The sequence below is a fragment of the Gobio gobio genome, assembly GCF_949357685.1.
Source record: "Gobio gobio genome assembly, chromosome: 24".
Lineage (NCBI taxonomy): Eukaryota > Metazoa > Chordata > Actinopteri > Cypriniformes > Gobionidae > Gobio > Gobio gobio.
The window spans coordinates 22,180,958-22,205,541 of NC_137120.1; the positions used below are offsets into that span (position 1 = coordinate 22,180,958).

The following is a 24,584-nucleotide window of genomic DNA, read 5'->3' on the forward strand; positions in this document are numbered from 1 at the left end:
TATTTAAGTGCAATGTAACTGAGTAATATTAATTATCTACATCAGGGGTTTTCTATCTTTTAGATGCCACAGACCCCCAAATGACCATCCCTGTCCGAGGGACCTCATCCTAAAATGTATAAAGGCATCTGTGTTTTATAAACACCCAATTTATACACAGATAAATTTGTATAATAAAGCTAAAATTAGTTTGTTACATTATTATATTCTACACACTGTAGTAGTAATGTATTCATTTCATTTTAATAAAAAAAATGTTTTTTATTTATATTAAATCACATTTTTAATGTAATGTAATAGATTAATAAATAACTCTTTTTTTTTTTTAAATAACTTATATTTATTTGGATCAAATGTATTGCTTGACTCATTTATATCTAAATATTCTTGTTATATATATATATATATATATATATTTTTTTTTTTTTTTTTTTTTTTTTTTTTAAACAGACCTTGTGGGCCCCTGGGGGTCCCCGAACTCCAGTTTGAAAACCCCTGAACTACTTACTATAGAGTTGCAATTAGGGTTAGGGATTGGTTTAGGGTTAGGGTTAGTTAACCAGTCATAAGGGTCCATTTGAAATTGAATATTCGGCCAAGATACAACTATTTGAAAATCTGGAATCTGAGGGTGCAAAAAAAAATAAAAAAAATCTAAATATTGAGAAAATCGCCTTAAAAGTTGTCCAAATGAAGTCCTTAACAATGCATATTACTACTAATACTACATTTTTTATATATATTTATGGTAATACATTTACAAAATATCTTCATGGAACATGATCTTTACTTAATATCCTGATTTCTGGCATAAAAGTATGCATACAATGTTGGCAATTGCCACAAATATACCCGTGCGACTTATGACTGGTTTTGTGGTCCAGGGTCACATATTCGCTAACTAAGACTTTTGTCTCAAACAAGGACGTTTTTGTAGCGTTCAAGTTTAGGTATTGGGTAATGATGTAGAATTTGGTCATGCAGAATAAGGCATTAATATGTGCTTTATAAGTACTAATAAACAGCCAATATCCATGCTAATAAGCAACTAGTTAATAGCGAGAATTGAACCCTAAAATAAAGTGTTACCGACATGAATTATTAATGTTCCAATAAAAAGGACATGCTTTGATTGTCGTAAATATCAGTAATTACATCCAAAACAATATTTAAAACTGTGCGATTCAAGAGTTGATACTACAGGTTCATGATCCTTTGGATTAAAATCATTGTAAACACAGACACAACATTATATGAACTATGTTTAAGGTTTTTTTCTTCAAAATAAGGCAGTGGTGAAATTGTGCACTGGTTTGGGGAGTCAATTATGTGTTCAGTTTAAACCGACTGGACTGCACTGCATGTTCGCAGAGGAGCATAAGATGAAAAAGTAAAATATCGAAGGAAAGTGTGGAAACCAAATGTCTGGAGGTCTTGGTGTCCCTTGACAAGAAGGGAAAAAACCCCTCACACAGCTGAAAGGTTTAAAAACGTCTCCATGGAGAGGCAGACGTGATGAACATGCTAAAAAGCCAAACAAGCCAATAAGTGGGGGGAAAAAATCCTCCTGGTTCATTAGTGCTACACACTGAGGTTACTTTGTGATGTCTATATGAGGATAAAGAGACAAAAACAAATTCACAAAACCATGGGGGAGTCGCAATTTGATTTAAACTCAAATGCAAACCCCTTTCATCAACAATCAATGTCAGAAACAACAATACTATTTATTTACATCGTAGACCAAGAGGTCAAAGCCAAAGCTGATGTGTGGACAGAAAAAAAAATGAGATCGTGTTTCAAAATACAATCTTTAAAAGTCTGAAAAAGCACCCGAAAAAAAAAAAAAAAAGATTTCAACGCGGAAATTAATTTTGGTTACACCATATTTTACATTACAGGTTTAAACATTTGTTCTGCTTAGACTGACATTATTGATCATCTGTTGGCAATCAATAACATCTGTAACGACCCAATAATGTCGTTTAAAATGGCAATAAGCGGAATAAATAACCAGAAGATGATAATAGCGAGTGATAAGAATGATGTTACACCGGAAACGAGTTAAGTTACCTTTATCGCTTTTCGGCACATGCATTCAAAAGTCAGGTCGTTGATATCGAATGGTAACCAACTTGATAGATTAATTAATCGATCGACCGAGACCTTCATCTAAACCTCCAAAAATAAACATAAACGATGGATATCACAACTATAGCCAAACTGAGCTCGATTTAGGGTTTATTAGAGGCGGCAAAAACAGGAACAAAAGCGACGTTGATTCGAATCATATTTGAATATTCAAATCTGATAAAACCGTTGGTCTTTAACGCTTATTTTGTAACGTAAAAGCGTTAAAGCCCATCTCACGACGTGACGCGTTCGACGCGACGCGAAAAACTAAAAGACCCAAGAAGCTCATTCGATTATATATCAAGCGTTCTGCTTTATCGCGTCGCGTCGGCGCTCGTTTGCGGTGTACATGGGGGTCTTACACCTGTTTGCATTTGGTTTGCATTAGGAGAGCCAGTCTCTATGCAGCACAAGCACAGCCAAGCCTAAAAATATGACCTATAATTCAGTCCAACTGCCTCAAAGGCACTTTACACGATGTCTTACCTCGGTGGGAATAGGTCGGCGTCACATCGCAGCTATTATAATATCTTGATGTCAAGCTTATAGACGCATCCGTGCGCAAGAGGAGAAGAAATCTCGCCCTTCTACCCCTCTTCTCTCTCCATCTACACGAATCAATCTGCACACATACACTTTCACTGTCCAGACTCAAGACCCGACCAGCCGAGCACAGAGTCGGATGCGTCGATTGAACAAATCACTGTGCAAGCACGAGACGCGACCAGCCGAGCCCAGATCCATAGGTACGTTAATTTGCAAACACTTTTTTTCTTTCCTTTTTTTTTTTTACCGTCCACATCTTCCCTTTTTTGCTGCGGGATTAAATACATTTGCTATTTTATTTATTTAGCACTATTTTAACAATTTTTTTTAAAAATATATATTATTTGCTATCTGCTTTTCAACTTCTTTAAGAACTGTTGTTGTTTTTTTTGTAGGGGCTTATTTTCTACCGCTGAAATAATAAAACACAAAATAAATATTTATATAATTATTGTTTAAAAGGCTTAACACTAAATTTGCTTATGTATAATACTTAATGTTTATTTATTTATCCACCGTGCAGCTTTTCAACTTCTCCAAAACACAAAAACATAGGCAACTTTATACTGCCTGAAAAAAAAAATACAAAACAGTAACTTCACTTAATTATTCATTAGACGTCTTTACTGTTATTACATTTTCATTTACATTTATGCATTTGGCAGACGCTTTTATCCAAAGCGACTTACATTGCATTCAAGGTACACATTTTTACATAGTTCTTTTTAAATTATTAAATTATTTGTTATCTGCTTTTCAACTTTTTTAAGAACTGTTTTTATTTGTGTTTGTTTTTTATCTACGGCTGGAATAATACAACACAAATTAAATATTTATATAATTATTGTTTACATTTCTTAACACTTGATATTTATTGATGTATAATACTTAATATTTATTGACCTTGCAGCTTTTTCAACTTCTCCAGAAAAACGTAGGTAACTTTATATTGCCTGAATAAAAATAAAATAAAAATATAAAACTTTCCTATAGTGAAAATAATTATGCGAGACCCGATTTGTACCGCTAAAAAACTTTTACTGTTCATCTTTAAGACTCGACCAGCAGATCTGTCCACTCGATCCCAGAAACGTCTAAAATAGAAATGAATCATGATTCACTTCCCACACAGCAACAAAACAAGCCATATTTACCGTTTCAAATGAAAAGACTCGATTCCAAATGTGGTAAAATCCGTGTCAACGCTTCTTCAATGGCGAATAACACAGGCTGTTGTTAAAACCAAAGGTCCGGTTATTGCTGGAGGTCAGTGAAATGTTTTCCTTTGCTTGTTTATTCACTTGCTCCTTTCCAAGTCGTCCCTTAGCCTATACGATTCGTTACAAGAAAGAATTGGAAAATGAGGATGAATTATTCCTGGCAAATCCACAGGACGACTGCGCAGCGCTTGATTACAAGTCCTGTTTTTAGCCTTTATGACGAAGAAAATCAAATAAAAAAAGAAAGATAAAAATGAAAGTACATAACGATAGTCAAGAGCGGTCACATGTCGAGGGTTCCGACTGGCTCGCGCCTCGATGAAGAGGGTTGTTGAAGAAATGGTGTCTGCCCGGCGTGTTTTATCGGAGTGTGAGCTGCTCTGCACTTGCTGTGTAACTCAGTGTCTGTCTGGGCTTTGAAGAATCTCTGCCCCTTCAGATGCAGTAGCAGGAGGAGGAGGAGGAGGCATGTACCTTCACACTCCACCCCTTACACGACTCCACCTCACTTTGCTACTGTCCAGAGACTTCATTTGACAAAGCACTAGATAGATAGATAGATAGATAGATAGATAGATAGATAGATAGATAGATAGATAGATAGATAGATAGATAGATAGATAGATTATGCATACATTAATAAATTATGTTTATATATAATATTTATTTAAAAAAAACTAATTATTATTATAAGTACTACTTCATGTTAGGCTATATAAAAAGTTATATTGCTTATATTATATAAACTATTTAAAAATCAGCATATCCTTTCTTTTTATCATGCTTTATTATTATTATTGCAATATTTGGGTAACAGCAAATATATAATAATGTATACAATTTTAATATGTATTAAACATGATGATGATAACATGTTAGACATTTTTGATATTATATAAAACATTTGCATATATACAACTTTGAATAATAACATTAGCACATATTACATGGAAAAAAATGCTTAATATGCATGTTGTTATTATTATTATTATTATTATTTGTATTATTATTGAAATACTTATGCAACATAATACTTATATTGTATACCGGTAATAACGTTTTACATTTTAATATATAATATAAATACAAACATTATTATTGTGTTAAATGTCATTATTGTTGTTGTTGTTATTTTATGTTAAACTTTTTAATTTATACTATATATATATATATATATATATATATATATATATATATATATATATATATATATATATATATATATATATATATATATATATATATATACACACACATTTTATTTTTTGTATATATTTTGTGTTAATAAACCCTTTAACATAGTATATTAATACAATTATTATGAACAGATAATATATATATATTGATATTTTGTTTCTATATTGTTTTCACACTTTCTTATCCCATGCATGTTAAGGCTTAACCTACTTTTCCCCTGACTTTGTCTTAGCAGGATGGAGTAAGATAAGGTTTCTCATTCCTCATGAGGTCTACGGGCCCCTGTATGTCTCAAACAGGTCATATAATCCCCTTAGACACAGAGATGTATAGTCGTGCACAACTGTTTGTCTCAACACCAGGTAAGATACCATCAGCAGCACACCTTGTCGCTAGAGCCATTTTTAGTGTATCAGCCAACATTTGAATTGGACGGCGACTACCCAGATTTGAAGGGAAACTTGGAGACCTTTGGTCCCTGGTGTTTCTCTGTTTTTTTTCCACAGAGGATACGATTATCAACATCTCCACAGTTTCTCATTCTGCAATCAATATCCAGCAATTTCTGGATATAAAGGAGGCCATCTCAGAGACAACCTGGGGTGGCTATCACAGATCAATAAAGGCCATCTTTAATAAGGGCGAATGTCCCCAGCAGTACCTGAGATCACATTTAAAGGAAATAGTCCAAAAGCATCCAGACATTTGATTGATGGGGTAACGCCTGGAAGCATCCAGAAAGGTTGATTAGAAATATAAAGCTGGCCAGTGAGCAACCTTACTGCATAGTTCATAGTAGCTATAGATATCTGTGCTTGAAAACTATTAAAAAAAAATTCATATAGTAGGCCTACTTAATCTAAATGCAAAGCTTTTTTGCAACAAAATCTGAATATGACTAAAATTGACTAGAATTGCTGAGCATCTTGGATATTCCCAGTGTTGGGTAGATTACTTACAAATTGTAGTTCATTACTAAACACAAATTATATAAAATGTAGTCAGTAATGTAATATATTAGATTAGACATGTTAGTAATAATCTGACTTTATTTCCCATTTTTAACTCGTTCATCACATTTTTTGAAAAAGATAATCGAGCTGTCAAACGATTAATTGCGATTAATCGCATCCAAAATAAAAGTTAAAATATAAAGTAAAGTAAAATATATGTATATTTGTTTTATGTATATTTGAATACATGCAATATTTAAGAAATATCTGAATACTGTATATATATATATATATATATATATATATATATATATATATATATATATATATATATATATATATATATATATATATATATATATATATATATATATATATATATATATATATATATATATATATATAGTTGGGGTGTAATTTTCTCAAACTTTATTGGCCCCTAAAATATTTTGTTGCATGAATATCTTTTGAACATCAAAAAGAGAAAAAAATGTATCAAAAGAAAGAACAGAGCATCTGCTATTAAAACAAAAATGTTGGCAAAATCACGGTGACCCTCTATACTTGCATTTTTTAAGTCCACAAAATGTGTTTTTGCTTTTCACTGAACTGCTTTTCCCTTTATTGACCATTGTGCTCGTGTATTTTTCAGCGTCCTGCACATGACATGCGTTCTGAAAATGCAGAGCTCAAGTTAAAAGAAGTTCAACTTTAAAGAAAAAACGTGTTTCTAGACCTTGCGTCTCTGTCAGGGCTGTGCACACCAAACACGAATGACTCCAAATGAGAATAACAATCATCTTTAATCCACAAACCGAAATACAAAGGAGAATCTGCAAGGGAATATTAACAAACAAAATACATTACACATAACTGACAACTATATAAGGTGTATAAGGGGCCAACTAAAAACTGAAAACTTTTTATGCGTTTTAGGCCATTCATTTACACAGCATTTTGGGGGCCTGAAAACACAAACTTTTGAAGATGAATTTCAAAGTGCAGGTCTCTACAGATCTCTACAGACGTGTAGTGTTTCTTTACAAAGTGACATCGCCAACTACTGGCCTGGCATGAATAATACAGCGTTTTTAGTTGTTTTCATTGATCCGTGTGAACGATGATTGTTTTGACAATGTTGTTGCCTGTATGCAAAACTTTTTAAAAACACAAAGAAAAATCTTTTGTGTTTATAGTACATAGTTTTCGTGTAAATGTACCCTAAATACACAGATAACTAGACACAGTTGGGATTAATCAATAACAAACAAGGAGGAATTAGTAACTAAGGACACATCAACAAAAACAAAAGAACCATAACGGCTGTGTCCGAAAACCTAGGCAGCTGACTCGTTGCCTCGCTGTCTTATCAGACAATGACTTGTAAGGCAGTGTTTGTGCATGAAGGCACCTCACGAAACTAATTACAGACAGACTTCTTAGGCAGTGTAACCGTTTAATGATCTACAGCAAAATAGAGAGAGCTTTGGTGAGAACTAAACAAATATTTAATGACTACAGTAGTAATTTCTCGCTAGAAATTACATCAGAAGTATAAAATATTGGTAAAAAAACTGACCAGCAAACACATCTTTCAGACGCCATCTTTTTTGCCGTCCTGTCACAGAATGGAACACACACGATTTTGGGATATCAAGGGCAGTGAAGGATACATACAGTATACACTCTAAAAACGTTTAATATGATTTACTAAATTTTTTTGGTGAAACATTTTTACACAAAAAAAATTGAGTACATTTTAAAGCAGTGAAATCAATTACATACACCGTATGAGCTGAGCAAATGCAAGTAAAAAAATTAAGTAGATCTGTGTGACTACATTTGGTACATTTACAAATAAAATTGAGTAGAAAAAATTGGGGGAAAACATTTAAAAACCAATATTTAAGAGTAAAATTAACTGTTTTTATTTATGAGTAATATTACCTCTTATAGTATAACTTTAATTTCCTCTAAACCTTTGTAAAATACTCCACACAACCACACTTATACATGACATGGCCTTTATTGTCGATGAGTAAAGCAATACAGCATATATTACAGTTTTGACATGTATACAATATTTTACAACATATTTACAACATTTAAACTCATGTAACAAACATTTTAGAAGTAAAAATTAAACATTTGAAGTAATTCAAGTGTAATCAACCTGTCTGTTATCCAATTTCTACCGTATCAGCGCCGTTTCTCGAGCCTGAGATGGACTCGCGCTCTGTGGGTGGACTTTGAACTTCAGACGGCCGTCCTGCATTTCACTCATAACCTGCCAATAAACAAACAGTGCACAGTTTTAAGAACATTTTATCATCCAAAATAATTATATTCATTATCTTAAGGAATAAAGTTGTGTGTTTTGAGCAAGGCAGTAACACCAGGGGCTTCAAAGACAGATGCAGCACTAGTTTACTCACATTGCGTCCCTGTATGTTGTTTTGCATTAAATAAAAATATTTTAAGCTCAGTAATGATTTTATAGATAAAATAAAACACACAAACCTGAATTTCACAGAGGAAATGTTCCAATTCTGTGACGCTGAGAAGAAGGAACTGCTCTTGAGACTGAAGAGAATTCAAACAGCGGCTCACTCAACCGTCGAGCCTTGTCACGTCAAGGGGCGGGGGAGGGGTGCAGTGTTATAATCAAGTAAACTTACTAAATTTCTTCAGTGTATGTTAAATATTAATAATCTTGATTTGAATTAAGTAATATTTGTGGTTCTTGAAACAGATCGATTTAATTCTCCTTTCTCAAATATTTTGATAGAAATTTCACAAATATATTAAGTATAAATAATTGGTTATTCGAACACTAAATTCTTTTAGTGAAAAAAAACTTAAATATAACTGTAAATTTGAGGCAAAATTAACTGTTGGATTTTTAGTCAATTATTTTGGTATGTTTGTTCAACTCCAAACATCAAATAAATGATATTTAGAAATTTTATTAAGTTAATAAAGTTAATCATTACTGTGATATTTACTAAGCCACTGAATTATTTTTTAGAGTGTATGCTACCTTCAAAAATGTATCAGATGAAGGTATCTCAGGAGACAGGAAGTGACACTAACATTAGATTCGGACGTGCTTTGATGCCTTCCTACCTTGAAATGTGTCCTCCGAAGGCAGCATTCTCCAGGTTTCGGATGCAGCCAAAATTACACTGACTCTCACATTTTTGTCTGAATGGCCCATTACAGGTTTGTAGTGACATGAAGGTGAGTAACTGATTTTTAAAGACACTTATCTCTTTAAATCATTTCAGATGCACAACGTCAGTTTGAGGGTCTCCGTTTTATGTTAATCTTCTTAAGAAAATGACATGTTTATTCAGGTAAATAAATGTCTGGCAATCTCATTTAATACCACTATCAGCTGTTTTCTTCATGCTAATAATAATGCTAATAGATTCATAAAAAATTTAATATATTGGAAATGCCAAATGGTGGTACACAAACTACAGTGGGACACAGTTATAGGTTAGTCAGAGGAAATCCATTTGAGTGTGTCTAATGTAAAGTGACAAAGCAATGTCCCTGAGAGCCGTCATGTTTGCAGGGCTTCAAATCCTATTTGCTTTTTCACTTAAGGTATTAAAAAGAAATGACAAGCCAGAAACAATAGTGTTCTTGGATCTTTTTGAGGTAGTGATAACCAATACTGTACAGCAATACTGTATGCATGTCTCAGCAATCTACTTAGAACATTTTACAGAGTCACAGGGAATAAATATGACAAACTAGAGCATCAAAGGCGGCCTTAGCCTTCAGATGAAGTACTGAATCCAGAACATGCATCATGGGTCACACACACACACACACACACACACACACACACACACACACATATATGTCTATGTGTGTGATCATACAAGTACTATATAATATACTATGTGATTAAAATATGATCACATTGTATATATTAATATTAGTATGTGTTGACTGCCTTTAATTTATGCTGAATTTAATATAAAAAAATAATTAACCGTATTACAGGAATGAGAATCCAATGAGAATCATCAAAGCAAATAATTACATTTACAAGCAAACTCGAAAGTAAATCATCCGGAAACACTACAGTAATAAGAATGGTTGGAGAAAATGGGCTTAATTATCAAAATAATTATGTTTTATGAACATAATTATGTGACAGCTTTATTTTCAAACTTATATATACAAAAAGATACAAATCCTCCTAAAAAAAGGTGCTTTTGGGCAATATATAATTATTTTTATCGATAAATATAACTATACATATAATGCTATCCATAAACAATCCAATTCTGTGAAACATCATATTTGCGACAAACAAACATGCCCATTGTGAACTAGTTCTGTGGATCATACCGTATCATAACAGCCAGCCATCAGACCGGGTCTCAGCTGTTCACATCTTCAGTTGTTCGGCCGTATGGGATTCTGAGCGGTTCTACACTGCCAAAGGATTTAGTTTGTTCACAGCAGTTCTTGAAATCAGAAAGCACCAGCACTCAGCATTAAGCATCTGCTTGCCTGGGATACAGAGTGCCATGAATATTTAATACAGAGGATATGTTTACTGCTCAGGTTGTGTTAAAGTGCATTGGCTAGAAAATGACATCTACATGCTTTGACGCATGAACGCTTGCTCGTAATGCGCGTGTCTGCTTTAGTTTGGGCCGCACAGTCGAGCACACACCTAGATGCGGTTGGGCAAGAAGTCTGCGATCATTTTGTGCATGCCTACCTGCGACGGCCTGCTTTGTTTTCCGCTCCAGAGGCGATTAACCCAGTCACACTAGGACATCTCGGTGAACACGATGTCTTTCTGATTAATAATTTATTGCCACCACAAATGGGCTCCATGCTGCATGAGGAGAGCTAGTAGACAGACAAAGAAGACAGCTGAACGCCCCAAAAACTTGGCATCATCGCTCTGTTGCAACTGTTCCAATCGGGACATTTGTGCATCTTTACGGTCATCAGGGTGGCATCTGTTTTATTTTTAAAGGCGCCTCTGTTGGTCAATTTATTTGTAAAGTAGCCAAAATGTCTCAATTACTAGGTTAAATGAGTTCAGTGGAGCACGCGAGGACGTGGCTTTGTTCATCCGTGTCTGAAAAAGAAAAACAGCTGCAAAATATGAATGCTGACAAATGCGATGTGGCAAGCCCATAGCGTCAATCTGCGGTGTGGCTTCCCCTTTAGCTGCATCAAAAACAAAAACACTTTCAGATTCATAAATCTGATGGAAAAAACTAATTCCTCTTTGTGGGTGGCCTGTCCTGACTTGCAATATTTTCCACACGCGATTGTGAAAATGTAGCGCTCGGCATCAATTACAACCCTGATAAGATCAGTTTTGTCAACATAAACAATGTGGCGGCAAATTATTCCTTGACCCAGCAATCATATATAGCTCATATATTCGTTTAAAACACTAACACTGCAATTGGAAAAAAACTATATATCTATCATCTATCTATGCCATCTATCCATCCATCCACTTTCAATGCACAAGAAACATTAAGTTGAAAAAGAGACTGACATTAGCATCACATTAGCATCTAAATAGTGTGTCAGAGGCTGAGGAATCACATAAATATGTAATCTTTACTGTGTTACATATCCTATTAGACTGCACACCTCCTACTGTTAGAAGCTACATTATTAACTTGCATTTAAAGTGAGTGAAAAAAAGTGAAAGTGAAGTGACGTGTGGCCAAGTATGGTGCCCTTACACATTCAGTAGTGAACACACACACACACACACCGTGAACACAACCGGAGCAGTGGGCAGCCATATAAGCAGTGGGCAGCCATATACCATTAAAGACGAATGCTGTCATAATTCGGTGTCACTCATCTGTTACAAACACTTTGTTTGCTACCACTCATAGGAGTCAGAATGTGCTGTTGTGACATAACTGTTGCTGAGTTTGATAAATGCAAACTGAAAAATATAATTTAGTAAAAAAAAAAAAAAAAAAAAACATTAAATAAAAGGTTAATTGCACCAGCAATGTGAGAGTGGTAGAAATTCCTTTGAGTTTTGTTAAAATCTGGGTGTGATTCTTATGGTCTACAAATAACACTATTAAAAAACAACCCTAAAGTGGAAATGAAGCAGTCAGTCAAGTTTACATTATATAGTTAAGTTATTTCCACTTTAATAAAAAATTAAATAACAAACACAATTAATTTAACCATTTTAAAGAAAAAATGATGTTTTGTTAAAGCTTTTGGCGCAAGGGCGCCGCTATCTTGCAATACCACAGCATGTGACGTCACAAAGGTGGTTTGATTCGTTGGCCAGTGAAGTAATATAAGCATTTCTTTACTTTTTTAACACACGCTTGTTTTGAAATGGAGGACGACGAACTTGAAATGACTGTTGAGCCCATGATAAGTCAAATTGCTAATCGCACAGGCATTCATTCATGGCCGCATTGTCATTAATTCACAGCTGCACAGTCATTCACGGCGTGTGTCCAGTCTGGCACGTTTTCAGATCATGCCTATGGAAGCTTAAAGGGTTAGTTCACCCAAAAATGAAAATTCTGTCATTAATTACTCACCCTCATGTCGTTGGACACCCGTAAGACCTCCGTTCATATTCGGAACACAAATGAAGATATTTTAGTTGAAAGCTGATGGCTGAGAAAGGCTTCACACAGGCCTCCATTGGCATTCAGTACATTGACACTTCCAAGATCCATGAAAGGCACTTAAAACGTCGTTACAAAGTCTATCTCACCACAGTGGCTCTACAATAATCATACAATGCGACGACAATAGTTTTTGTGCGCAAAAAAAAAATCAAAATAACACCTTTATCCAACTTGTTCTCGACTTCCGTGTATGCCTCCACGACGCATGCGCGAGAATATGACGCAGATCCGGCGTTCGGACATATGACCCAGAAGCGATTTGTTTACGAGCAGAGGAAAACGCGCGTGTCTAAGCTGTTGGATTCTACATTGATCGTGCTTTAGGTCTCGGCGTAGTGCTCAAAATGGGGCTTAAGTGTGTATTTCATCGATTCCCGAACACCGGCGCTACGTCATATTCTCGCGCATGCGTCGTGGAGGCATACACGGAAGTCGAGAACAAGTTGGATAAAGGTGTTATTTTGATTTTTTTTTGCGCACAAAAACTATTGTCGTCGCATTGTATGATTATTGTAGAGTCACTGTGGTGAGATAGACTTTGTAACGACGTTTTAAGTGCCTTTCATGGATCTTGGAAGTGTCAATGTACTGAATGCCAATGGAGGCCTGTGTGAAGCCTTTCTCAGCCATCAGCTTTCAACTAAAATATCTTCATTTGTGTTCCGAATATGAACGGAGGTCTTACGGGTGTCCAACGACATGAGGGTGAGTAATTAATGACAGAATTTTCATTTTTGGGTGAACTAACCCTTTAACTTCTATAGGCATTCATTGAAAAGTTGAAACACTCACTTTGCTCCGAACTGCTCCCTTATGAATGCCCGAGGTGAGCGGCCATGCGCATTTGCATTCTGTGAGTGAGATCCCACGCCGGCGGGTTGATGATATGCGGAACTAGCTCCTTCTACTGGCTGTAGTCTATAGCCTCTGGCCAAAAAATCCTCCAATGACGCAAAATGACAATATTTGCGTCATCTGAGGATTTTTTCCAGAAATAAAATGCATAATTCTCTTCTCAGGGGGACTTGAGGGGAGAAAGTACGATCATTCGAAAATACTACCACTGATACAAAGCTTAATGCTAATCGCTGAAGTAATAACCCTTTAATGCTAATCAGTGAAGTAACCCTTTAAGCAAATATAAAACTATATGTAGAATTTTTTATTTATTTAACAGTATTGTAACTATTTTTAAAAGATTTTTAGAAAGATTTATTTTATAATTTTTTTTTTACATTTTAAACAAATGAAGTGTGGAATTTTTTCTGTGTTTTCCTGATCATAATCCTAATAAAAAAATCATAGGTTAACATGGATTCCCGAATCATACAAAAATCATACAAAATCATAAGACAGATTGGTTTTAGTTGAATTCTTTTATTTAATTCCTTCTTCCTTTCGGTTGCTAAATGAGCACATCAAAACAGGAACTGATCAAACTAAAAATCATAACTTAAAACACTTTTCATTAAAGAATCTCCATTGGGTCTGGTAAACTTACATAATTACATCATAAACAAATATCATGTTTCGAATTCCTCTTATTTATGTTAAGATAAAGACCATTTCATCTAATTTCGGTACAAAGTTTTGAATCAATCAAGTTGGAACCAGAAGAGCTTTTATGAACATAGAAATGATGTGATCTGATCAAATAAGCTGGGTGTTTTTTCCAGATACCCAAATTTGAATTTAAATAAGAAGTTAATATCGAGTAACTTACATTTTAGACACAATATTACCAGAATGACACGTATCCAATCAGATTAGAGTTATCACTAAACTGTTAACACTAACTGTTGTATGAGTATTTCAAACAATTGATCTTCAAGTTGCTTCAAACTTAATACAATAATTTAAAAATGTCATTAGAGACTATCCATTTTTATGGATGGTCTTCCTCTTAAATCCTTCAGACAAATTTGCCTTTGATTTAATTTGCTTTTAACCGTTTTCTCATTCTTAAAAAAAGGTGTTAATATCATTCAGCAAGTTGTAAACATCAGCAGTCGGGTTCAGAAAATGCATCGCCAGACATGCATTCGAGCAGCTGAGCAAACAACAAGGGAACAATGAGAACTAATCACTCTTATTATGCTTGTAATGCAGACGCTCGCGCACAAAACCCCACTTTCACACCCACGTTCCTCACAATGCAACCTGAGCGCACAAAAGACGACATCTAATGGGAGGGTCACCCTCAGGTAGCTGGAAAGCTCTGATATCATATGACACGGGGCCAAGATAAACATCTGAGTGGACATGTTGACTCGTAAAAGAGATGGAGGTTTGGAGGAAGGCTTTAAAGGGGCAGCACCTGTCTCCTTGGCAAATTAAAGACTCGTGGGTTTGAGGACATTTTTATTGCTCAGGAGTGAACATTCTGTCATCACACTGTAAAAAATGGTTTGATCAATAAGTTATATCAACATACATTTTTACATTTCTTTAACTCATCAAAATAAGTTAAGCAATTGTCAACTTTTTTTGTAAGTTACATAAGATTCAACTCATTTTTTTAAATCAGTTTAATGCAATTTAAGTTTAATTGACTTAAACATGCAAGATTACTGTACTTAAAAATTTAAGGCAGCAACTTTTATTTTTTTACAGTGCATGTTGTTCTAAACTTGTTTCTTCTGTGGAACATACAATGAAAACCCAGGTGGCATCCAATTTTCAGTGTTTTGAACCCCATTGACTTTCATGGGCAAACGTGGCTGAATTGTTTTTAAATATCTTCTTTTAATATGACATGAGGGTGAGTAAATAATGACATCATTTTCATTTTTGGGTGAATTGTCTTTTTAACCCTTGTACACTTTTTCAAGATTTACGCATTTCAGTTAATAATAAAATTCCATCAACTTGAATGGAATAATCCTTACATATTATTCATATAAATAATACAGAATTTTAAAGGAGTAAAAAACAATAGAGCTTAATAAATATTTTTGTATTTAGTATGTGATTCGTATTCATAAAAAAAGAGAAAATATGTTTAAATTTAAGTTTAAGAATTATACAAAATGTTTTATCAAGCTCTAGTTTTAAATTCTTAATTCATAATATGAATAATATGTAAGGATTTTTAATTCAATTTGATGGGATTTTACTATTAATTGAAATGCGTAAGTCTTTTTTGTGCGTGTGCGTGCGTGTGTGTGTGTGTGTGTGTGTGTGTGTGTGTGTGTGTGTGTGTGTGTGTGTGTGTGTGTGTGTGTGTGTGTGTGTGTGTGTGTGTGTGATGTTTGAATTCTGGGTACAATTTTTATATTGCGGGTCAAATTGACCCTAACTGGATTTAATACAATTCACAAAAAATCACACTATGGAAAAAAAGAAAGAAAGAAAAAGAAAGAAAAAAAAAACAGGGAAAAACTGTTTAATAACCTTTAATTTTACTATTTATAACATTACAACAAAAACTAATTGTTTTTACAACTGTATTTAACAACTATATTTCTACCATTTGTTTCTGAGTGAATATTTTTATAAACAGTATTGTAACTATTTTTATAAAAAAAAAAAAAAAGTGTGCTAAATGCATAAATGTAAATTTAAATACCATCAACAGGATAGCTGAGAAACTGATATTAAAATATACAGTTCATATTTGTATTATTATTATTATAAGTACTAGGGTAACCAGTATTTCCCACACCTCAATTGTGTGTTGCAGGTCAAATTGATATAAGGAGGGACATTTTTCTTTCAGAAAAAAAGAAGAAAAAAAAGACAGTAAGAGCTAGAAAATGAATGTAGATAGTATAGCTCAGCTCATCGAGAAGTATTTAGCAAGAATGTTGGAGTTCACACTGAGATCTTGTGATTGGAGACTTGTCTTGACAAAACTAAGAACTCTTTGAAATGATGTAATTTCTTCTGAAAGTCTACAGTGTCCTAGGGTCTGTTTCTCAGGAGACAAATTTGAGAGGCAAGAGACAAATGAGATATCAAAGAGATCTTATTCATGTCTTTCTTTTCAATGAGATCTATTTCGTATGATCCTTCTCAACACTATTAGTACCTATTGAAATGCATCTGTACCTGTACCTGTAAATACCTGGAGGTAACAGGATCCGCCCTTACTTGTGTACAAGCTGCAATGGGAAAATTGGTAAGACCCTCATTATCCTACAAGTAACACCCCTCGATCTTCTCCTTTTCGTTCCCTTGGGGCGTAAGTACGGGTCACTAAAGTTTCTAAGTGGGGCGACATGTGGAGCCAAGCCATTGATCTTTTGTGTTGGAGATTCCTTCAAAAGCCCTGACCTGACATTGGTATTTTCAGCCAATTCTGTGGAATTTTGTAGTGACCGGAGGCTTTTCTTTTGAGAGAAGCATGTATGTCCACAGGGCACCAAAACAAGAAGCGTCTCACCTTGCTTATCAGCCGTTCTCTCATTAAGAAGCTTGTTTATCCCCAAACATTCCCCTGCTTTAAGTAGAGACCAAGGGAATGCTTGCTTAGTGCCAGGAGATCCCTTAAGAGAAACCTTTGAAAACTGCACCCTAAAGCCTTTGGGCCGCGGAGGCATTCCACAGTGAATTCAATCCTAGACGGTGTTGCAAAATATAGTCACTTCCCTGAGACACTTCTCTGAAAGGGTTTAAGGCCTGTTTACACCAAGAATAATAACTTTAAAGATAACTATCTTAGCGTCCACAATAGTGGATGATATCGTCCAGGGGTGCGTTTCCCAAAAGCATCGGTAGCAGTGTTAGGAAGGGTACTTATGAAATGTAATAGGTTACAGATTACAAGTTACCCTATTTAGGGCCAGATTTACTGAACAGGGCAAATTAGAGTGACAGCGCAATTCCATAAAAGTGCAGATGGGAGTGGATGGAGTGCAAATTAAAGAACACAGATGCAGCCTTTAAGGCTGAATGCATGGATCATTTCCATGAAGACCTGTGCAATCTACCCGTTAGCGTCTTGTTTAAAACACACTTTTTTGGCCGGTATAATGGCGCATTATTTGTACATTTACTAGCGTAAACCTTAGTAAATCACGTTGCGATTCATTTAAATACTCTCCTCTCATAAATGTTGTGTCTGAAAGGGAAACAAATGCATATGCAATAATGTCAGTCGCAAAAATAACCCTGTCCACGCCTTTCAGCGCAAAGTTTTCATTTAGTAAAATGTTGTTAATAAATCCTGACAGTAGTTTTTAACAGCAAAAGAGGGTTTGCACTCGCGCAAGCTGTTAGTAAATCTGTCCCATAAAATGTAGTAAGTAGTGTAACTCAATTACTTTAAGGAATGGGACCCACTTTAGGTGGCCTTAACTACTATGTACTAACATTTAAATTAATCATTTGATACAATGCACTTAATGTGTACATACATATTTTTACATTGTACTTACATTTTAAAATGTACCTGCATGTTATTACATCTGTAATTAATTTTTGTAGTTACATTTATATTTACACTGCTGATCCTTCCCTTACACCGACCTAACCCTACCCTTAAATTTACTCATACCACCACACCTGTCCCTAACTTTACCCGTATCCCACCTCAATATCAGCAAAAGTGTTTTGCAATACAATACGAACACAATAAGTACATTGTACTTATTTTTTTGATGTAAGTACATAGTAGTTAACGCCATCTAATATAAAGTGGGACCAAGTAATGTAACTGATTACATTTGCTTACTTTTTGCTTACTTTTCTAAATTGTTAATCAATTTCAAACATTTAAACCAGGCAGGGTTAACCTTACTCTACATTGATTACTGTCAGACTTTCAAAATCCTTCATCACTTGAATTAAGATTATAGTAGTTTAATTTTAAAGCAAAATTGATTTGTTTTTAATTTCCAGCCCTGGAACGTATTTTTGTCATTCGCCATTGTGGCAACTCTCAGACAGGTAGCCTAAAGCTTTCAGTGGCAATGTGGATTGATGTAATTGGCAGACGCTGTAAATTCAAACAAGTGAACCAATCAAAAGCATCAGAATAGAATTGCTTTACTAAACAGCCTTTAAATGGCAGGAGCCTTTATACTAAACACACAGGGTTCCCCTTTAGTGTTGTTTTCCGATGCACAGGGTACTCCATTTGATTTCAGTTGTTTGCCCAATGCCTCAGATCAAGACGCATTTAATTCTTTGCATTTGTAAAAGCAGACATGATTTTAGGCTACTTTTATATTTTGGAGCAACTAACCCAACTTCTACCCTAAACCTACCCACTTCTCAACAATATAAAACACATAACAGGCAAATGAAAGTATACAGTCACAGGTATTTACTAAAAACTGACCAAAAACAGTATAAAAGTATTAACTCATGTTGCATTCCAAGTCTTCTGAATTCATAGAATATCTTTATGTGAAGAACTTAGTGATGATCCTGCCGCTCCATGTGAACACACACACTCCACTCATATCTCATTCAAATGATACACCAGACTCTTTAGCATGACGCGGTCGGTCACGAGACACACGAGAGCCAATGCCATTTTACAATCAATGCTGGTGTAATGACGCAAATGGTCACGAGACATACGACAGCCAAAGCTGTCAAAGCTTACGTAACGTTTCTGCGGGCGGCAATTTTTGAAATGTGTTCATCATGATCTTAGGCGGATCTTAGTGGGTTAGGTGTTCAAAACGTAAAAACAAGATGCACACATGTGTAGCCAATTTCACATGCATGAAACCAAATTCACGTGCACAAAAAACAATTCACGTGCGCAAAATAAAATTATACATTCCTAAAATACATTTCACGAATGCAAAACACAATTCGTAGATTTACAACTGTGCTCTCCTCCCACCCGAATCAGTCGTGCGCTTTAGCCAATCAGATTTAATCTTATCAATTGGCCAATCATAACCGCGTGAGGGCAGGCCCACCTGGGTGTTACGTCATCAGCGTTCGACCACAGTTAGAGATCATGGCTTAGATCATGGCTAAGCAGCAGAGCTTTGTGCAGGTTGATCGGTTCATTTCTGTGTTGACTGAAACTAAAAGTTAGAGATCAGTTGAAGCGATAGTTTATTAACTGCTGTGTGAAAATAAACATTTATTTTAAGTGTTGATGGATTCTTATATTTACTTCATAAAGAATTATGCATATGCATACCATACACATGTAGGCTTTTAGATTCATAAACTCCATAGAAAGCATAACAATGGTTTGAATGATGAGAGATGGTGTGTATAAATAGACGATTATGAAAAATATAACGTTTTTGGATATTTTTCTCGTGGTCTTGTATTACTATTTAATTTGGAAAGAGCAGTCACAGCAGTGTGTTTGTACCTGCATGTCATCGCCACACATTCGACTGATGATAATTTAGGGAATTAAGTGCATACATTGGAGACCATGGACGTTTCATCTATGCTTTGTTTTAATTTTAAGCTGCATATATATGCAGTTTTATTGTTTCAGATTTCCAAGACAGATGATGTATGAAGTTGCAGAGACAACCAGTACCTTGACCTTACCATTCCTACTGTAATTCTTTCAAAACACTCATGTTGCAAGCCATCCATTTTGACTGTTGTTTCAACAAGAGGCTGGAAGTCATGCATTGTTACTGTATTAATGTACACACTCAAGGAATAAAGCCCTGCTATGCATTATTAAACGTTCTTGTTTTATGTCAGAATTAAAGGATTCAGAGACATTTGCTACAGTTGATGTATTCGTTTTATTAATTTGAAAGTTTATTAATCCTTTGGGAATAAAACCTATATGAAATGACTTGGCCATGATTAAAGAGATTGATTAAAGAGAATTTTGTCCATTTAGTCACCCTCAAGTTGTTCCAAACCTGTATGAATTTCTTTGTTCTGCTGAACACAAAGGATGATATTTGGAAGAATGTTTGTAACCAAGCAGATCTCAGTCCCCATTGACTAACATAGTAGGAAGAAAAATACTATCGTAGTCAATGGCTGCCTAGATCTGCTTGGTTACAAACATTCTTCCAAATATCTTCCTTTGTGTTCAGCAGAACAAATAAATTCATACAGGGTTGGAACAACTTTAGGGTGACTAAATGATGAACTGACAATCTCAAGTATGAAGAAGCACAACATGTAGTACAGAGAAATATATACATCTTCTATAGTTGTGAGATTGGCTGACAGTTTGAAGCTGGGTTACAAGTTCTTCAGTCACGGGGCACTGGAAGCACAAACAGTCATTGCATGGCTGGTCAGTGATGTTGGTAGTGTTCCAGTCAGTGTTTTCTTCTAAAGTAGATAGATGTTTATGGCCAAATGATACATTTAAGTGCAATACATCAGGTGAAAGTTAACAAATTAAATGTGTTCAATCTGCATCACTAGACCTTTCTCTGTCAGAACACATCAGATTTTGGTTTGATATTTAAAGCAGCCAGCACGTAGTAGGCCTACAAGAGGAAGGGCAGGAAGCAGGAGATGAAGTGATGGTAAAATAATTTAATATAGTTTACTGAGTAATCTTAGGGTGTGTTCACACTTGTCATGTTTGATTCGATTAAAACGAACCCTGGTGCGATTGCTCGGTTAGTGCGGTTCATTTGAACATATGTGAACGCTGCCATACGAACCCTGGTGCGCACCAAACAAGCGGACGAGACAGCTAAAAAGATGGGTCTCGGTCCGCTTCCAAACAAACTCTGGTGCTGTTCGATTGATATAAGAACGCAACACGGACCAAAGACATGTAAACGAACCAAAAACAGGATGTGCTGTCACAAGATGCCGCTACAAGTCAGCTGATTTGACAACGCGGAAAGATCGGTGTATCCAAAATGAGTAGAGGGCAAACGTGGAGCAACGAGGAGGTAAAGTGCCTCATTACTATATGCAGATCTTTGTTTCTGCATACAACGGAGGAAATCCTGGTGCTGTTTAGAATGTTTTGAACATTTTATGAGCTCTTCGTGAGTTCTCAGCTGGTAAAAATAAAACCATATGTACATGCATAAAATTATTGCGTTTAATCCAGCACACAACATTGTTTTGAATGTTCGGTAAGCAAGCTCCGTCGCAAAATATACGTCATAAAAGCCGGCCAATCAGGTTGTGACCGTATCCCTATGCCTTTGGTTCCGTAACTTTAGGTTCGCTGTTAAAAATGCCAGTGTGAACGCTAAGCGGACCAGGACTATATGTTTTGTTTTTGTTTTTTGGTCCGAACCAAAGAACCGAACTACAAGTGTGAACGCTCCCTTAGTTGCATGATGTTAATTGCATCTCTATGATCAGTATGTCTTTGTCTGGTCGGCATAAAAACTGCTTTTTTTGCCAGGCAAAGTAAAAATAATTCTTCAGAACATTGTCCTGTGTCATTAAAAACCTTGAGATGACAATACAGAACAGAACATGAAACTACATGTAGTGAATAGATTAAGACATATACAAAGTATAAAAGAGAAAAAAGAAACATGAATTTAGATGTTTGTGACTGCTATCCAGATGTCACACCAAAGGTGTGTAATCCTGAAAAATGCAGGGGAACAATAAGTGTGTAATAATAATTTAACACTGCATACTGTTGCACAAATGGCTAAATATCTTCATCACTAAACAATGAGTGCTCATAAAAATATTTTTTCACTATGTAAAAAACAATCTTGAGGAGGCCAGTGCTAAGTGGGAGCTATTGGCCACCCAGATGATTGCTTGCAGTCATTTGCGTGATTGTAACAGAGAGAGATGTCTGAGGGGCGCTGTATCTGCAGCTAAAATACAACAAAACAAGCATAATTTCCTCTTCATATGGGACATCTGATTACCACAGCAGTTGCTTATATCTGTTAATATTTAATAAACTATCACTTCAACTGATCTCTAACATCTTAGTTTCAGTAAACACAGAAATGAACGATCAACCTTCACATAGCTCTGCTGCTTAGCCATGATCTAAGACATGATCTCTAACCGTGGTCTAACGCTGATGACGTAACACCCAGGTGGGCCCGCCTTCACGCGGTTATGATTGGCCGATTGATAAGATTAAATCTGATTGGCTAAAGCGTACGACTGTTCCGGGTGGGAGGAGAGCGGTGCCAGGAAAGCCTCAAAAACACACACAAATCCAAGGCAATTCACACGTGAATGACGATTCACACATTCACATTACAGGATGAACTTGTAAATTTTAAACATTCGAAAGTTTTTGTGCACAGTTGTAAATCTACGAATTGTGTTTTGCATTTGTGAAATGTATTTTATGAATGTATAATTTTTTTTTGCGCACGTGAATTGTTTTTTGTGCACGTGAATTTTAGCCTGGATGCCAGCCGAACTTAGCCCCGCCCACAACATTTTTACTCGGGCAGTTCGGTCTGGACTTGATCGGTAGAGAAGTAATTATGCCCGAACAGAAACTGTTCGGACCAATGAAATTGTCAGGGCGGGCTTTAGACGATGATGGACAGATGATAAACAGTAACGTAATCATCCACGTCAGCAAAGGCGCTTGGGTTGAATTTGTTCTAATCCTAAACGGAGAACTTGTTCGTATATACATTCTCCTTCACTATTTCTTTCAGAAATGATGATCGTGTTGGTAAGTACTCTGTGTATCCTTAAATTCTTTTTTTACAACACTGGCAAAGTTCGTTTACACTCATCTTTTTCTTCTAACGTTAGGCTACTTATTCCAGCGTGCGTGCAGACAGGGTTGCCAAGTTTTTACAACAAAACCCGCCCAATTGCTAACGTTCCTCAAAACTAGCCAAAAACAAGCCCAATAGCTTTCCAGGGGGGGTTCTCCGGGGAAAAAAGGCATTTGGGGGGTAAAATATGTGTTATTTTGGAAGGGCTGGCAGCTAAAAATCGCATTCCTGGGTCTGTATATCACATAATTGGGGTCGCTTCAACCCGCGGACTTGGCAACACAGTGCAGTTGAGTTCTGTCGACATTTGACAACTAACCTTATGCGTCGCTCCGTTGCTCTGATTGGTTGTAGGTCTATCCAATTGTGGTCTTTCCTGGTTCGGTTGAAACACACCCCATAATCACAGCCCAATGGAGCAGTATCAGACTCATATTCTGACTAGAATTGAGTATGACGACGTCAGGCTACGTGAATTTGGTTTCATGCATGAGAAATTGGCTACACATGTGTGCATCTTGTTTTTTGCGCGAGTTATTAAGGAGACTATTCTGCTTCCATAAGCTGTGGCATAAGCTGTTCTTTAATATTGGGAACGACTTTTAGAACTATTTCTTTATCGTTATCTTTATAGTTATCGTCCTTGGTGTGAACTTTAGAGTTTTTGTAGCCGTGCATCTCATTACACAGCCTGAAAATAACTATCACTGTGTACTGGAGTGGGTTGCAAAAGCAAAGCCCTTAACTGTGTTCTGCATTATATGATGTCACTATCTTTGTAAAGCAGAAAAAAAAGACACTCCGGGGACTCTCTTGGTGTTGGGCGTATTCAATGAGCCATAAAGTAAATAGTAAGTAATTGGCTCTTTTGAATCCTTTATGGGAATTCTTGGCCGTGAATGCATTTTTCAACCAGATTGTGAGCGAGCTACTTTGAGAGGAGTGGTGCAGATACTCTTCTTTGAATGCAAGCGTATGATCCATCGATTTAAGTGCATCTCGGAGCCATCATTTACATTTTGTTAAACCAACATTTGCAGCCTCACTCCCAGCAGTCCTGTCCAAAGGCAAGGCCGAAATCAGTTGCCTAGGATCTCTGCTTTCTCGCGATGACATTTCAGTGAAGCCCGGGGCTGTTTGTGCGTATCAAGCTTCTGATCAATTCCCAAATCGAGGTTCCACTCAATAGGAAGGGACTTATTACTTGCCTGAGACCACAATAAAGCCCGAGCTCAAGCTGCAACGGAGCCCTACGGATGACGCAAAATGCTGAAACCG

General features: G+C 35.8%; 1 protein-coding gene across 2 annotated transcripts in view; it reads right to left on the reverse strand.

The window, feature by feature from the left end:
- Positions 1-4,334, reverse strand: part of dag1 (dystroglycan 1) — a 44,202-nt gene extending 39,868 nt beyond the window's left edge. The window contains exon 1 of one of the 2 annotated variants that reach the window (XM_079807894.1): positions 3,834-4,334. The gene's annotated coding sequence lies outside the window, so the exon portion shown is untranslated. Of the gene's footprint in view, positions 1-2,619; positions 2,787-3,833 lie in introns of those variants that run through there. The other variant, XM_079807893.1, reaches the window with a different exon arrangement.
- Positions 4,335-24,584: the final 20,250 nt, after the last annotated feature.